Here is a 16,702-nt window from a genome sequence, read left to right on the forward strand (position 1 = left end):
ACCACGTCTCCCCTGTCACTGTGCCGGCAGAGAGGGGCCTGTCTTGGCCTTGGCAGGTGGGAAATGTAGTACGCACACCCAGTCTTAGGCCACATGGCATTCTTGCAAGGACACACGGCAGGCTAGATTGGAGCTGCCATAAAAACAGAGGCAGTTGGCTATGTAACAGAAGGAGAGTTACAAAACCACAAGAGCCTGTGGATGTTTCAGAGCAGACATGCAGACATCCGCAAATTCAGCCCTCCAGATGTTTTGGGACTACAACTCCCATCATCCCTAGCTAACAGGACCAGTGGTCAGGGATGATGGGAATTGTAGTGCCAAAACATCTGGAGGGCCGAGTTTGGGGATGCCTGTTTCAGAGGACAGCAAAATTATCCTCCAGCAGCTGGAAAGGTGAGCATGACAAATACAGACTAGATTGCAACTGCCATTCAAGCATAGATGTGATCATTGGCAATGTAAGTGAAGGAATGCCACAAAACTAAGAGGGTTAGCCGGTGCTTTTTTCCTGGGGGTACTCACAGGTACGCAGAACCAGCACCGTTTTTCCTAGAAGAAAAGCACTGGAGTTAGCAAATGTTTTAGAGCGCAGCAAAATGACCCTCGGAGCCTTTTGAGATCAAGAAGGCACCTTCTTCCCTGTACTCTTTTCAGCTCCTTCGAAACACATTCCTATCAAGACAAAATGCTTAGAAAGTCTAGGTGATTTTAATCTGCTTTAGTATTTTAACTTCCGCATGTTTTAAAGTAGTGTTGATTTTTAAAAAAAATTGATTTCACCGTTTTATCTTTTGTAAACCGCTTTTAGGTTTTCTCTTTTTTGCAGTCAAGCGGTGTATAAATTTTATAAAATAAATGAGGTTCACAGAAGCAGCCAGCCTCTCCCTGTCAGCTATAGAGGAGGCTGAGAAAGATTAGGGGGGCGGTATCCCAGGGTGGCCCCTTGGAAAATCCGACACACACACCCCAAGCGTTTTTGCTCTGCTTTGCGCGCCCTGGTTGCAACGCTTCCCGCGTACCAAGCGCGCTGTCGCGGACTGTAGCGCTCTTCTCAATGTGTCAAGGTGATTGCGCGCGCCTGTGCGCGCACTTCTCTTTTGAAGTTTTTCTGCAACTCGGCTTCCTGCCTCTTCTCCCCGACACCCTCCTTCCCTCTTACCCCGCCTCCCGGCCTCTCTCCGCGATGCCTCATCCGCGCCCCTCCGTCGGGCGTCCCCAGCGCGGCTGACTCCGTTCCTCTGCCAGCAACTGCCTCGCGTCGGATCCGAGCAGCAACAAGCGCCAAGGATGCGCTCCAGGATCACCCTCTGGGCAGGCAGCCCGGCTCGCGAAGAAAATTGACAAAGACACCAGAGCCGGTAAGATCCGCTTCGCTTCCGATTCTGCTTCAAATTTTGTTTCTCTTTCAATACCGAAGTAAAAACTGGCTGGGAAGCTCGGTTCCAATGCGATCTTTATGGGACCGATCATGGACTCTCTTCCTGGCGCACGTGGTTAAGGATTGGCAAAATAATCTTTGGCCACTCTCGCTTGCTCAGTCCTGGGCAGCGTGGCATGCCTACTCCGGAGTAAGCCCAGCAGCGCCGTTCAGGAAGCAGGCAGTGGCGGAGAGTTATTGGTCTATTTCATTTATCTCATAAAATTTATACATCGCTTGATTTTTTAAAAAGGAAAAAACCTCAAAGTGGTTTACAAAAAGAAGAAAGCAATAAAATTATGGGCAGAAGCAGTTAAAAACAACTATTAAAAATTCTAAGTCAGTGATAAAAAGCACATGTCAGTATGCTACCTGGCTGGACAGGCTCGTCTAAAGAAAAAGCAGGTGTTTTTAGCAGGTGCCAAAAATGATACAGTCAATAGGCAGGGAGTTCCAAAGGGCCGTTGCTACAATTAAAGATTGATTTATTACCAATGTAGAAGGAATATTATGTGGTGCCAGTAAGAGGGCCGGTTCTGCAGATCAAAGTGGTGGAGAAACGCCCACAGTCCTAGTTATTACTCCCAATTTGAACTTTGACTACAACCGACAGCAGATTTCCTCTTCCCCTCCCCAAACCCAGAAATCACCTGGAAGTCACTGAAATTGCCTCCATCAGCTGGAGAACTTGGCCTTCACATTTCAAGTGGGCACAGTGGGAAAGATCTTCTCACTTACTACAGAAGAGAAGGTGCTGGTATCCCAGAGTTTCCCCTGGCTTTAGGCAGGAATCCTAACTCCATTTTCCTGGGAATAAGCCCCACTGAATTTAATAGGATTTCCTTCTGAATAGGCGTGATTAGCCTTGCACCGCAAGTCCCCATTCTCTGATGTAACTAAGCATATCTATATCTAACTGAAAGTAGGGTTCCCTCCCTTATGAAAGCTGGCGCAAGAGCTTATTGTTTATCTATTTTTCAAAATGATCACTTAGTGTAACAAAATCTCTGGATGGTTTACATCCTCCTCCTATTTTCCTTCCTTTCCTCCCTTGTCTCCCCTGATTGTAAGGTCTTTGGGGCAGGGATCTGCCCTGTTATCCTTCATAAAAGAGGCAGATCGATGACAATTCATCTGTCTACCATCACCATCATCGGTGCGACAGCAAGTCTCTCCTAAACTGAAATAGTCTTCATGAGTCAGACTCAACGGGACTTGTACATGCATGACTCAATTCATCTGTAAGAGGTTTTTAAAAATTCATTAATTCATTCATTCATTCATTCATTTATACATAACATTTCTGTTCCACTCTTCTTGTGCCCCTGCACCACATGGAGTGGCTTACAACAATTTAAAATTGCAACACAAATAAAAATATTAACAATCTTAAAAATTAATTTGTTAAGTGGGCTAGTGTGGAAATACCAGAGCATCATTTGGAACCTTAATTTTTGATGTGCACCAGTCCTATAAGGAGCGGTAGAAAGAGCTGACTGTGTTCAAGCCCAGAGAAGAGAAGAATCAGGTGAGGCATGATTTCGTCCCCAAAGACCACGGGAACTGTAGTTTACCACTCACAGCACCCTCACAAAGAGCCGTTCTCAGGATTATTTGTGGGAAGCCATGTGCTTCAAATGTGTGGTGTGTCTATCACGACAGTGATCTTTAAATATCTGTGTGATAGGGTTGTCACGCAGGACAGGCCAAGCGTGTTATCTGTTGCTTCAGAGGGCCAAAGAATGGAAATTGAAGATTTTGGCTAAAGGTTAGGAGAGGCTTCCTGCTGCTAAGAGATCCTGGGCAGTGGGAGCAGCCAGCCTCCAGGGGCATCCTGCTCTCCTTGGCTGGAAGCATTTCAGCAGAGGCTAGACTGGGTCATCTGCCAGGGCTGCTGTTACTGCAAGATCCTGCATTGAGTAAAAGGGCTAGGCTGCCAGGGTCCCTTCCAGCTCTGACAATCTATGACTCTGCATTTGTTCCTTTGCAAGGGGAAATTCCCTCTGTGTCTGCTCAGGGGCACTTGGTGCATTCTGGAGTTGAGTGTTGGCACTGAGCACATGCACGGGGGACCTAAGACATGGCACAAATTAACCTCTTCCTTTGGCACTTCGGCAACCTGGCGGAAAACAAGCAAGGCTATCTTGCCACTCCAGATGCTTCCAAAGGAACAGCAACTGCAAGGAAGAGGAAGAGAAGGAGCAAAAGGAGGTGGGAAAGAGGCAATTCTGACAAGTGGCCTCTGTAGATTGTATGCACATGAGCTTGGAGAGTTTGAATTGCTTCCTATCACATGGCTGTCCTTTTCAGGCTTTCTTGGCCAGACACCTTTTTCTTTCAAGAGATTCCTGAATGTTGCAGTTCATTCTTGAGCATGTTCCAAGGCATAAGCTGACAGAAAGCAGATTTGACGTCTATCGGGTAGATCACTGGGCGATCTGCAGTAGATCGGCAAGCCTTTCTGATTCTAAACATGTTAACAAAATTGAACAATATTGGACATAGACAAATAATTGCCTGTTTTTCAGCCCCCTGTAAAATAGGAGCATTACCTGGTTGTCTTTGGCAAGATCTTTGCTCAACTCCGCTGGCTGCTTTGAGCTTAGCAACCCTGATAATTTAAGAATTCAGATGTTGATCTGTTCTTGTAGATACAGACTAGCCAGTGCCGGATTTACATATAAGTTAAACAAGCTATAGCTTAGGGGCCCCCAAAATTTAAAGGAAAAAAACAACTGGATGTACATTTCTAAAATGTAAGATAAAATACATATTTTGTTATGTGCAAATGGCTTTGGATACCTATTAGGTCCATAAAATACCATATAGCATATATTCAACACACAAAACCAGCGACAATTTGTTGTTGACAAAGGATAGCTAGACATATAAAGGGCCCCATTACCTTCAGTAGCTAAATCCGTCCCTGAGACCAGCCCATTGTGTGGCTCATTCTAGTACCTGACACTGAGCCAGCATTTTGTATCTGACTCTTTTCTGGTAGACCATGAGAGTTCTTGTAAAAAGGAAGGAAGACGATCCCACCGCAAGCTTGAGGTCTGTCCACCACAGCTGCAGGGTGCCTCTTGGTCCTCACCATCCCCACCACAAAAGCAGCACACTTCCTACAACGCAGCCATTGCTTCATGCTGCACAGAGAAAATCAGGAGTGGTGGGCAAGTTGCCTTTCAGGGAAGCTCTGCCACCATTCCTGAGTTTCTCACTGATCCTGTTCCCCGGTGCACTCTTTGAAAACCTTTCTTTGGTGACCGGCCGAGAAGGGATAAAGACACTCTTAGGTTGTTCCCCCGAGATCTACTCCTCAGAGACAAAGGAAGGAAATTAAGAACAAGACCAGCAGAAGACAAAGTAAAGTGCAGGTACAATTATGAAGAAGATCTGCAGAAGGGACATGGAAAAGAGTTAAGAGCCTCGGACATAAGATCACCAGGTTGATGGACTAGATGGAACAGATAGAAAGGACTGACAGAACCTGAGACCAGGAAGAAGAGACGGTGGATGAAGATTGGCAGAAAGTTTAAAAGTTCATTTAGAGAAATATTGCAAAATTAATGACTGTTAGGAAAATCTTGGAATGAAACTATTAGGCTTTAGTATAAATGTTATAAGGAGTTATGTATAAATAAGTTTTTAAGTTTTAGGGTTTTTTATGGTAAGATAAGGCTAAAATAAATTAAGACAACTAAAGGACAGAATACAGTGAAAGATGGAAAGGATTTGCTGAGATAATTAATAATTAGAATACAAAAAAGGGAGGTGTGAGGAGGTCGAGGAAATAAGTTAATGAAGATAAGGGTATGGGAATATTGGATTTGTTTTTAAATTTATTTTTTTGTTCTTGTTTTTGATTTTGCTGTATGGTATGTTTGGTACTTTTTATTTTCTTTTTATTGATTAGTATTGTTTAATCTCTTTTTTCTTTGCTTTTCTTTCTTTTCTCTTTTCTGTAACTTTAAATTCCCAATAAATATCATTTAAAAAAAACAAAAAACGTTTCTTTGGTGATCCCTAGCAGCCGAGTAAGATTGTCTTCCATAAACATGGTCTTAACAGTGAGTCCGCAAGTGACTGTCGAGGCCAATTCTGGATCCACACATCATTCCCCAGTGGGTACATTAGTTTCTGGGTGGGAGCTGATCGCGGTATGGATTTGCCAAGCGTGCCTTCCTCTTATCATGTTTCTCCCTTGCGTCCTGAGTTCGAGTGTCTTCAAAGCCCATGACACCTTTGGTAAAGACTGTTCCTTGAAAACCATTGGCATGCAGGACCCTGGGTCTGGTCTACATGGGCAACAGAGAGCCCAAGGTTAGAATTAATGGAGGGGGCAGCATGGACTGTACCACCTCAGACTGCAAGTGGGAAATCAGGCTGTTGAAAATTATTTGCTATAGTACAAAAACAGCAGGGAGCCTGCAAGTAGAAAATTAGCAGCAGGAAAAGGCAGAAGTAGAAGCTGATGTTTTCTCTTTACAGTCAGTTTTTTTGTTTTTGTTTTATGTAGCATTCAGAAATGACATTCCCCACCCACAGTCTGCAGCGATGCAATTCATTCCACCATCTCTGCTTTCGCACCTGTGCATGCAGACCAGGCCTAAATGGTCGCTGTCAGAATGGGGTGCGCAGGCTTCAGGCTTGCGGGATCTATATTTTGCTAGAATCCTAAAGTCCATCAACCATCGCCAGGGCTGGGTGGGTGCAGGGCAGTTGGTGATGGCAGATACGGCGGCTCAAGTGAAGGAGGTAATTCCCAACATATCCCTATCTGAGTTCCTAGCACCGATTTCAGAATCAGGACTGAGATTACAGAACTGAGATCCACTCTCCACCCCCACCCCCAAGCATTCTTGGGGCACTTTCACATGGCCTGTATATGTACCACTTTGTCTTCAGGAAGAGTAGGCAGCTCCAGCTATTTAATGAGCACAGTTATCTCAGACTTACCAGTGCATCTCCCTGTCAATTTCCTTACTCCAAAAAAAGTCTGATCTTTTAGGGAAGCGGGTCTGTTTCGCAAGACCTCCCAATCAATTATAATTGTGCAACCTGACTTTGTCTGTGTGTGTAGGACTCCCACCCCGAAAGCAACATCAGTCTGGGAAAACCCTTCGTTTCAGGAGCCTGGGACTTGGGGAGGAAAGAGTTTTGTTGCCACTGTTGCCATTGGCAAACACTTATGAGTCATATACAGTGGTGCCTCGGGTTAAGAACTTAATTCGTTTCGGAGGTCCGTTCTTAACCTGAAACCGTTCTTAACCTGAAGCACCACTTCAGCTAATGGGGCCTCCCGCTGCCACCGTGCCACCGCTGCGTGATTTCTGTTCTCATCCTGAAGCAAAGTTCTTAACCCAAGGTACTAATTCTGGGTTAGCGGAGTCTGTTACCTGAAGCATATGTAATCTGAAGCATCTGTAACCTGAGGTACCACTGTACTATTGTAGATCTATCTTCTGGCTGACTCTGCCTTCCAGCATCCTGCAAGTAGGATCATAGATCATAGAATCATAGAACTGTAGAGTTGGAAGAGACCTTGAGGATCATCTAGCCCAACCCCCAGAAATGCAGGAATATGCAGCTGTCCAATGCGGGGATCGGACCTGCAACCTTGGCGCTATGAGCACCACACTCTAACCAACTGAGCTATGTAGGATCATCCGAATGCTGTAAGCTGGGGAACTGGTACTTTGCCAAAGGCCACCTAGGCAAGATTAGGGTTTGTCATCTTCATTATTAGTCATCTTTCTTAATGTTGTTTTGAGATATTTTTGGTGGTGTTTTGTTGTTGTTGTTTAGTCGTTTAGTCGTGTCCAACTCTTCGTGACCCCCTGGACCAGAGCACGCCAGGCACTTCTGTCTTCCACTGCCTTCCGCAGTTTGGTCAAACTCATGTTCGTAGCTTCGAGAACACTGTCCAACTATCTCATCCTCTGTCTTCCCCTTCTCCTTGTGCCATCAATCTTTCCCAACATCAGGGTCTTTTCCAGGGAGTCTTCTCTTCTCATGACGTGGCCAAAGTACTGGAGCCTCAGCTTCACGATCTGTCCTTCCAGTGAGCACTCAGGGCTGATTTCCTTCAGAATGGAGAGGTTTGACCTTCTTGCAGTCCATGGGATTCTCAAGAATCTCCTCCAGCACCATAATTCAAAAGCATCAATTCTTCGGCGATCAGCCTTCTTTATGGTCCAGCTCTCACTTCCATACATCACTACTGGGAAAACCATGGCTTTAACTATACGGACCTTTGTTGGCAAGGTGATGTCTCTGCTTTTTAAGATGCTGTCTAGGTTTGCCATCGCCTTTCTCCCAAGGAGCAGGCGTCTTCTCACAGGGAGGGAACTGCCAGAAGGAGCTGGACCTCAGTTTCCAGGCGGAACGATGGGGGTGAAGACGCTCCTTCAGGTATACTGGACCGAGGCCATTTAGGGCTTTCAAGGTCAACACCAACACTTTGAATTGTGCTCGGAAACGTACTTGGAGCCAGTGTAGGTCTTTCAAGATATGGTCTTGGCGGTTGTTCCCAGTCACCAGTCTAGCTACTGCTTTCTGGATTAGTTTGCAGGTCACCTTCAAAGGTAGCCCCACATAGAGCGCACTGCAGTATCCAAGCCAGAAATAACTAGAGCATGCACCACTCTGGCAAGACAGTCCACAGGCAAGGAGGGTCTCAGCCTGCATACCAGATGGAGCTGGTAGACAGCTGCCCTGGACACAGATTTGACCTGCGCCTCCATGGACAGCTGTGAGTCCAGAATGACTCCCAGGCTGCGCACCTGGTCCTTCAGGGGCACAGTTACCCCATTCAGGACCAGAGAGTCCTCCACACCCGCCCGCCCTCTGTCCCCCCAAAACGGTACTTCTGTCTTGTCAGGATTCAACCTCAATCCATTAGCCACCATCCAGAATATACTCTAACCCCCTGAGCTACGCACTTTCCCTTGCATGTGGCTTGGGAAGAGGTTTTCTTGAAAAGCTGCATACACTTTTATTAAATTAATAGAAATAAATGAGATCGTGGTTGGGGCAAGGTGAACTGGGGAAAGGATGTTTTGATCCTCAGACACACAGCTGGGGGGGGGACATTTTCCCTCCCTCGCTGTGCTTCCCTTTCGGGAAAGGATGTGTGACACAGACTTTGTCCTATAAATAGTCCCTTTGCATGTTACTCATTCACAATCTCGTCTTCTTCCTCTTCTCTGTTTCTTTCTTCTGGCCTCCCACACACTCTTCTCTCCTTCCCACAGTTTGCCGCGCTCTTAACTGCAGGCCCCGCTGTGATTATTTTGCTAGCAGAACTCTCACTGCTGCTTCCTCCCCAGCGACGATATTTCGCCCACGTGCTTCCTCTCCCTTTCGCTTCCCTTGATCGCAGGCAAAAGAGGAAAAGGACGATGCCGGCCGGCCTGCGGGGAAGACATAGCCTTGCTAGTTAGTCTGTGAAGCCTCGGGATGCATTTGTGTACAGAGAGTCCCTGCACATGCTCAGAGGCACTCTCCTCTCTGCAGTTGTTTCATGCGTTTCGAGGCTGCACCCTGGGCTTGGAAACAGGTTCTGGGGCTGAGCCCTCACAGGCAAGACAGTTAGTAAGACAGAGTTTGCACTTAATGGTTAGAGTGCCAGGCTTGGACCTGGGAGAGTCCAGAGTTCGAATCCCACACTCGGGCCTGAAGCTCACTGGGTGACCTGGGAAGTCAGTCAACTGCCTCTCTCTCAGCCTAACCTACATTGCAGAAAACAAATGAAATATCGTGAAAATCCCTGAAACGAGAAGTAATCAACTAGAAATTTTATCTTATGGAAATAAACTAAATAATAAAAATCAAAAAGTTAAGGAAAAAATTAGAAAAACCTAAAATTGAACAAAGCCTTAACAGGATGCCGGCTACAAACCTCATTTCACTGAACTATTCAGTTTCCTCAGAAGGAAATAGAGGAATCATAAACCTTAAATGACCAAAATTCAAAAAAAGGGGGTAAAACTCTCAAAAATTCTGAAGTACTATAATCCTAACTCGACCTAGGTGAAGCAAAGCGCAGTAATAAAGGATTAAGGACTCAAAGGCACAGTTTCTAATACTGACTTTACAAAAAAGGTTTGAAAACCTCAAGGGCAAGTTTTAGACACAGCCCAACTTAAAGAAAGCCAAGCACAGTAATAAACAGTTGAGAACTCAGCTGTGAAAATTCTACTATTGCCTTTATAAAAAGGTTTAAAAAACCTAAATAGTACAAATTCAAAGAAATTAATACAAGATAAGCTGTTTTAGATTTTAAACAAACTCAAGAACAGGGCTGAAATGCTCCCATGGTCTAGATGTTACTGCTGATGTTACTGCTAACCTACGGTACATTGCAGGGGTGCTGTGGGAATTAAATTAGGAGGGGGGATAACCATGAACGCCAACTTGGGCTCCTCGGAGAAAGGGGGGGGCAATAAATGAAATTAAATAAATAAATAAGTCACTATAAATAAGTCTCTAAAACCACCAAATCTGTCAGTTTGGGAATCTGTTGATTTTGGCTTCTCTCAGTTTCACATTCTCCCATTCTCCACATTCAAATATCAGTTTGTGATTTACTTTCTTACTATTCTTTAAAGTGCTCATAAAAATTCATCAGCGTCTTAGTGCAAATTTCTCTCAATATGTGCATTTTTGCAAGGAATTCCCCTGAATAGAATGCATTTTGGGATGTTATTTTTTTACATCTTTATGCATGCTTCACCCAAACATGCAGATTTTTGCACACATTGATTGGCTGGAGACAGTGACGTCTTTAGCATATACACCGCCGGGGTGCAAAGATCTGCCCAGTGCCCCCAATTTTACTTTAGCCACCCCCAAAGGTGTCAAAGGTGCCACTGACCCTGCTGCCGCATAGCAGCTCAATACAATAAGTAACATAATATTTTGATGTAAGAGTTAATTTCACGTGCTGTTGTCAATGACGAGCACTGCCACTGGTGCAGTGCGTCTTTGGTAAATGAGCGCACAAAGTCGAAAGTCCTTTAGTGAAACAGTAGGCATATATTTTGGTAATACCTAGGTATATATGTATTTTGTTTTTCTAGCTTGATCAAAATTATTTATTATTTCATAACAGGTAGATAGTTAAGAACCTAGTGCCCCCCAGAAATGGGCGCCCAGCTGCCCTGCACCTCTTGCACCCCCAGGTAAAGATGGCCCTGGATGGAGAAGCACATTGCAAAAAATAAAAATGGAGAAGTGGAAATTCTGACGGAGATTCACTTGTTGTGCGATTCAGTAGATCTGAATGGGATTTCTGCCCCACCTGCAGCCAAGGGGAACCATGTGAGTGTACAGCACGGCTGATGGTGCCGACTGGGCTAATGGGAGCTGTGCTCCCGAAATATCTGCAGGGCACCAGGTTGGGGAAGGCTGCTTTCGCCTGCTGGGCAGCCTCTCCAGAGGCAGTTCCAGTCTCTGTTACCAAATTCCTCAGCATGCCATGCTTGGATCCTGCTGGATTATTATGATGTTTTAACAACCCAATAGTGCAGTAGCAGGGTGTTACATCACATTACCCCCCTCCTTTTGTAATCTTCATACAACTCTAGCCCAATGGTTGCCATTAATTTGACTCTGAATTGATTTTAGAACGCATTGATTTTAGAATGTACAGTGGTACCTCAGGTTACATACACTTCAGGTTACAGACGCTTCAGGTTACAGATGCTTCAGGTTACAGATTCTGCTAACCCAGAAATAGTACCTCGGGTTAAGAACTTTACTTCAGGATAAGAACAGAAATCGCGCAGTGGCAGCGGGAGGCCCCATTAGCTAAAGTGGTGCTTCAGGTTAAGAACAGTTTCAGGTTCAGAACGGACCTCCAGAACGAATTAAGTACTTAACCTGAGGACCACTGTATTTCAATTAAATGATTATGATTTTATGTAAACTGTGTTATTTTTACTGTTGTTAGCTGCTCTGAGCCCGGCTTCAGCTGGGGAGGGCGGGATATAAATAAAAAATAATTATTAATATTAGTATTATTATTAGTATTATTATATACAAAGCAAGCGAACAATAAGTAGTAAGAGAAAGAAACTGATCCGCATTCGTCTGTCTCGGGAGACAATGAAGGAGTGCGCCTTCACAGAGGAAGGTTGCAGAGCCTGCTGTGGCTGTAGAAGCAGATATGGGAGAGACATGTTTTGTTGCAGCTGGGGCAGATGAAGGCGTCCAGTTGTGCTGCTGCAGATGCATCATGGCATTTCTTCTCTCTGCGCTCCTCCCAGTGGTCATTCTGCATAGATGTCACTGAGACAGGAGTGAATAAATGGGGACACACCAATGTAAATCAGGACACCCATATTTCCCGAGCTGGTGTGGATGGTGAATGTTGAGCATCTAAGTCCGAAGCATAATAATGTCCCACCAAATGACATAAATGCATTCTGGACCCTCCTTCCCTCTGGAGACACACAGTTTATGTGTGATTCCCCCCACACACAATAGCCAAAGTCCGTAAGTTCTTATACCACACAGAGAAATGCCAATATTTCACCGTTTTCCCATTCTGGGCTATTGAAATCCTAGCTGCAGCCAACACCCATGTCAAAAGCAAATTCTTAGGTGTTGAATTTATTGTTGCATTTTTACTGCTGGAGAACAGGAGAGGTGATTGTGGGATTTCATGCCTCAGGTCCCCAAAGGACTTGGGTGGCCTTGAGTCCTATACACCCTGACTCCTGGGGTAGCGGGTGCACCAATCGCTGTTCCCCTTTAGGCAATTTCATGATTTCCCATTGCTGGGCTACCAAAATCCAGTCTGCAGCTAACATCCACGTCAAAAGCTCTTTAGAGTGGGGAGCTCCCATGTTGCGTCCGTGTCTTCAGCTGTGGAAAAGCCTCAACAGGTGATTGACTTAGTTTAGATATTTCTTGATATCCTTGAGACCAGAATAATGAATCCCGCTGGTTTTGATGGTCAGGCTCCTTCGCAAAGCCTCCCCTTCGCTTCGCTTTCTGCTGCCTCAAAGCCCATAACAGGACGTTCCATCAGGATAACAGATGGACAGCAACTCTGCGTCCCCAGACCATGTAAACAAGTTGTATAGCTCCCAGCCTTTTGCTGTTTTATTAGTCGTGGGGAACTTTGGCATTGACCTCTGTTGCGAAGACTTGGGTTTATTAAACTGCCTTCTCTCCACTGCTCCTTTCATTATTATTTTTTAAGCTCGGTAGTTTATTTTCAGTTCTGCTGATGGAAAGCTCACAGGCATAGATACATGTTTGTGTGTGGAAACGCCTAAGAGTTACTTGCCTGTGCGAACGTTCCCACTGCTTAGAGGCTGCTCCCCACCCCCTCCAGCTCGGGTCAATAGTTTTAATGGAGGTGAACATTTTTTTGAGACTAGCCTTTCTGTTTTCCAATATCTTTGCGGGCTTTTTGAGTTACAATGGGTTGCTCTCAGAGGTGCGTAATTGGAACCTGTAGCACGAAGCCAATGAGTTGTAAAAAAGGGGGGGAGCATGTCTCTCCACTTCTTTCTCTCCTCTTTGATTCCCTGCAAAAGTTGCTCGGGGTTTTGCCCCTTTTCACTAGAGCAGGGTCGGCAACCTGTGGCCCTAGGGCTACAGACAGCCCCATGGAGAAATTTCAACCGCCCTCGTAAAATAATCCATACAAAGCACTGGAAGGAGCACTGCGTCTCTGCAGCAGAGGAAGAGGGGGGAAACAGAGAGTGAATGGGAGTAGCTCCACCCACTCGGGGGCTCTGGCCCCGCCCACTTCTGGCTTTGGCCCCGCCCACAGTTAGCATGCAGCTCCTGACAGATGTCCAGCAACATCTGGTACAAAGACAAGAGTCACCTTCATTGCTCAGCCAACTGTTGCCTCTAGCCTTTCTTCTTCTTCTTCTTCTTCTTCTTCTTCTTCTTCTTCTTCTTCTTCTGCTGCTGCTGCTGCTGCTGCTGTCAGGGTGGTTCACAACATAAAGTTACAATATAAAAAGGTAAAGGGACCCCTGACCATTAGGTCCAGTCGTGGCCGACTCTGGGGTTGCGACGCTCATCTCGCTTTACTGGCCGAGGGAGCTGGTGTACAGCTTCCGGGTCATGTGGCGAGCATGACTAAGCCACTTCTGGCGAACCAGAGCAGCGCATGGAAACGCCATTTACCTTCCCGCCAGAGCAGTACCTATTTATCTACTTGCACTTTGACGTGCTTTCGAACTGCTAGGTTGGCAGGAGCAGGGACTGAGCAACGGGAGTTCACCCCGTCACAGAGATTCGAACCGCCAACCTTCTGATCGGCAAGTCCTAGGCTCATGAAAAGCACAAAATACGTGGTAAAAATCAGAACAAAAACAAACCAATAATAACTCCTCTCCCACAGACACATTGCAAAGGCCATAGAATGCTAATCAGCTGGACACCTGGTTGAAGAGAAACTTTTTCACCTGGCGCCTAAAGATATGTAATGAAGGCACCAAGCGAGCATTCCTGGGAGAGCATTCCACAAATGGGGAGCCACCACAGAAAAGGCCGCTTCCTAGGTTGCCACTCTTCAGACCGCTCATGGGGGAGCCGCTCAAAGAAGGGCTGCAGGTGATGATTGCATGGTCTGGGTCAGTTCCTATAGGGAGAGGTGGTCCTTGAGTATTGCTCTCCTGAGCTGTTTAAGGCTTTGTAGGTCAAAACCAGCACTTTGAATTGGGCTCAGGAACTAACCGGCAGCCAATGCAGTCGGGCCAGAATTGGCATTGTATGCTCAAACCACCTTGGCCCGGTAAGCAACCTGGCTGCTGAATTCTGCACCAGCTGAAGTTTCTGAACCGTCCTCAGAGGCAGCCCTATGTATAAAGCATTGCAGGAATCTATAGGTGGCCCCTGGAAGTTTCCCGCACCCCAGCACTGAGGGCTCAAGGTAGGACAGTTGGCAACCTTACATTCAAGTTTCACGCTGCTGTAAAAGGATGCAGGCGAGGTGCGATAGACTCAGCAGGAAGAAAGGATGCACAACCCATTCTAATCAGGTCCCTTTGCTGCCTGCCGCGCAGCGGAAGAGGAGCGTATCAACTATCACCAGAAGATTATGGAAAATGTCAGTCCAAGGCTATAATTCTCCAGCCAATTCCTCTGAAAGCAGCCTGCCGACTTCGCTGGAACTACTCCAGAGTAAAGCGTCTGGAGACACACACCCGCCCCGGCCCTAAATGTTTGACATGCTTTTGTTGCAAAGGTTAAATATACACACAGCATTGTCTAAAGATTAGGAAGAAGCGGCTTTTGTAAACTGTTGTTCTCACAAAGGGCTGGCCTCGGGAAGCAGACGCAGCCATTGTGCCGGCAGAGGCTTTGCCTCCTCATCCCTGAAGCCCTTTCAAGGATGCTCTCCAGCTACACAAAGCAGCCTCTGTAGTTTGGCAAGGAAAAGATGTTGCATTTCAAAGCAAACAGGTGGAGATGATCAAGGGGCCATCCAGCCAGGTCCCTTAGTGAGCACTGGGGTGTTTTCTCGGGGATGTGCACCCTCAAAACTTTAAGGTTGCGCACACAGCATCTCTTGCAATCCATGTCTGCTTCGCAGCTTCCCTTCCCCGCAAATGCAAATATTCAGAACGCATAGGTTTCAATTTTTTATTTACTTACTTCATAAAATTTATACAGTGGTACCTCTGGTTATGAACTTAATTCATTCCGGAGGTCCGTTCTTAAGCTGAAACTGTTCTTATCCTGAGGTGCGCTTTCACTAATGGGGTTTCCCGCTGCGCGTGTGCCTCTGACGCGCAATTTCCATTCGCATCCTGGGGAAAAGTTCGCAGCCAGGAGCAGCTACCTCTGGGTTAGCGGAGCTCGTAACCTGAAGCGTTCATAACCAGAGGTACCACTGTATTCCGCTTGATTGTAAAAAAAGGGAAAAACCTCAATGTGGTTTACAAAAGGAATAAAACAATAAAATCAAGCAATTTAGACAGTCAAAAATATCAAAATACGCAACAAAGTGTAAACACACCAGCATTCCAGACACTTGGGTAGGCTTGTCTAAACAAAAAAATGTTTTTAGCAGGTGCCGGGAAAAGCAAAGTGAAGGCACCCATTTGATATCAATAGGCCTTTTTGTGGCGTTGCAGTTTGGTTGTGTTACGGAAAAATCTAGGTGCGAGGCTGCTCAGTCACCCAGCTGGTCGGGCAGAGCCCACGGGTCCCTGCGGAATAAAGGAAGGAGTCCAGCCACCAACCGGAGCAAATAGCTGTAGACCTAAGTTTATTGTGCAACAGGTTCAAAGAGGAATTTTGAACCCTGAGGATGGGGTGACAAGGACTTTTAAAAGTTTCTATCTTATCCCAGCATACGGCTCATTAAGCATCATCGCTACATCACTGCTACATCAGAAAAGGGGAGGGTTATACATGATTAACATAGGAGGAATGTGTTGGGGCAACAGGCGGATATAGGATATGTATTGGGAAGTATATTCTAAGAACCTACTACAAAGGGGCAGTAGAACTTTGGTTTGCATAGTCTGCCACCTGGGCAAGTCTGGAGGAGTGCCTTTGTCCAGCGATTGACACCTATGAGTACCTTCCTGTGAATACATGGCCTCCTGCTTAAGGGATTATGGCGGGGACCAAGTGGTTTCCAAGTCCTTGGGCAATGAAGCAAATTGGCAGTGGAATGAAGGAAATTGGCTAAGGAGTTGATTTTATATGATTTTTAAAGCTAGGTAACTTCCCTGAGCTGTCAAGTTGAAAGGATACCTTTATGCATAATATTTGTGACATTTAACAATTGTAAAGATGTGCCCCCCCCCCCCCCGTAATTTCCGTAACAGTTTGCAAGTTGCTTTGGGTTGCCTTGGGCAAGGTAAAGCGACCAGCAAATTTAATAAATAGATAGATGATTCCGTACTAGGGTAGCCTGATCTTGTGGCGACTTCAGCTCGCTTCTTGGTGGTGCAGCCACTCCCACGTACTTCCTGTTAGTACCGTTTCAGTGGAAACGAGTGAAGGTTTAGCACGGAGATTACATCTTTTATGCTTTAAAAACAACAACAGGTGATGGGGCAGAAGGTCGCCTGGGGCCCCGTGGGACTCTGGCACTAGGAGAGCTGGCTTCCTTGCTGTTGCCGCTGGATTGGTTGGCATTTAAGGAGCTGGTTAGAGGTTGCGTGGCCATCTGCTGGGATTTTTTTTGGTTAGACTAGATGTCCTTTGGGGATCCCTCCTGAATCAACAATCCTATGATTCTACGGAAAGCAGGAGGGGGTGGGTGCCTTTTGCAACGCTCCGTTGACACAA

At 46.0% G+C, this 16,702-nt stretch overlaps 1 protein-coding gene across 1 annotated transcript in view; it reads left to right on the plus strand.

Annotated features, from left to right (window-relative positions):
* The first annotated feature begins 1,187 nt into the window (after positions 1-1,187).
* The window catches only part of CARD11 (caspase recruitment domain family member 11), a 308,118-nt gene continuing 292,603 nt past the window's right edge, over positions 1,188-16,702 (plus strand). Inside the window, exon 1 of the mRNA XM_080980956.1 lies at positions 1,188-1,361. The gene's annotated coding sequence lies outside the window, so the exon portion shown is untranslated. The remainder of the gene's footprint in view (positions 1,362-16,702) is intronic.

The sequence above is a fragment of the Podarcis pityusensis genome (genome assembly GCF_964106645.2).
Source record: "Podarcis pityusensis genome assembly, chromosome: 14".
NCBI lineage: Eukaryota > Metazoa > Chordata > Lepidosauria > Squamata > Lacertidae > Podarcis > Podarcis pityusensis.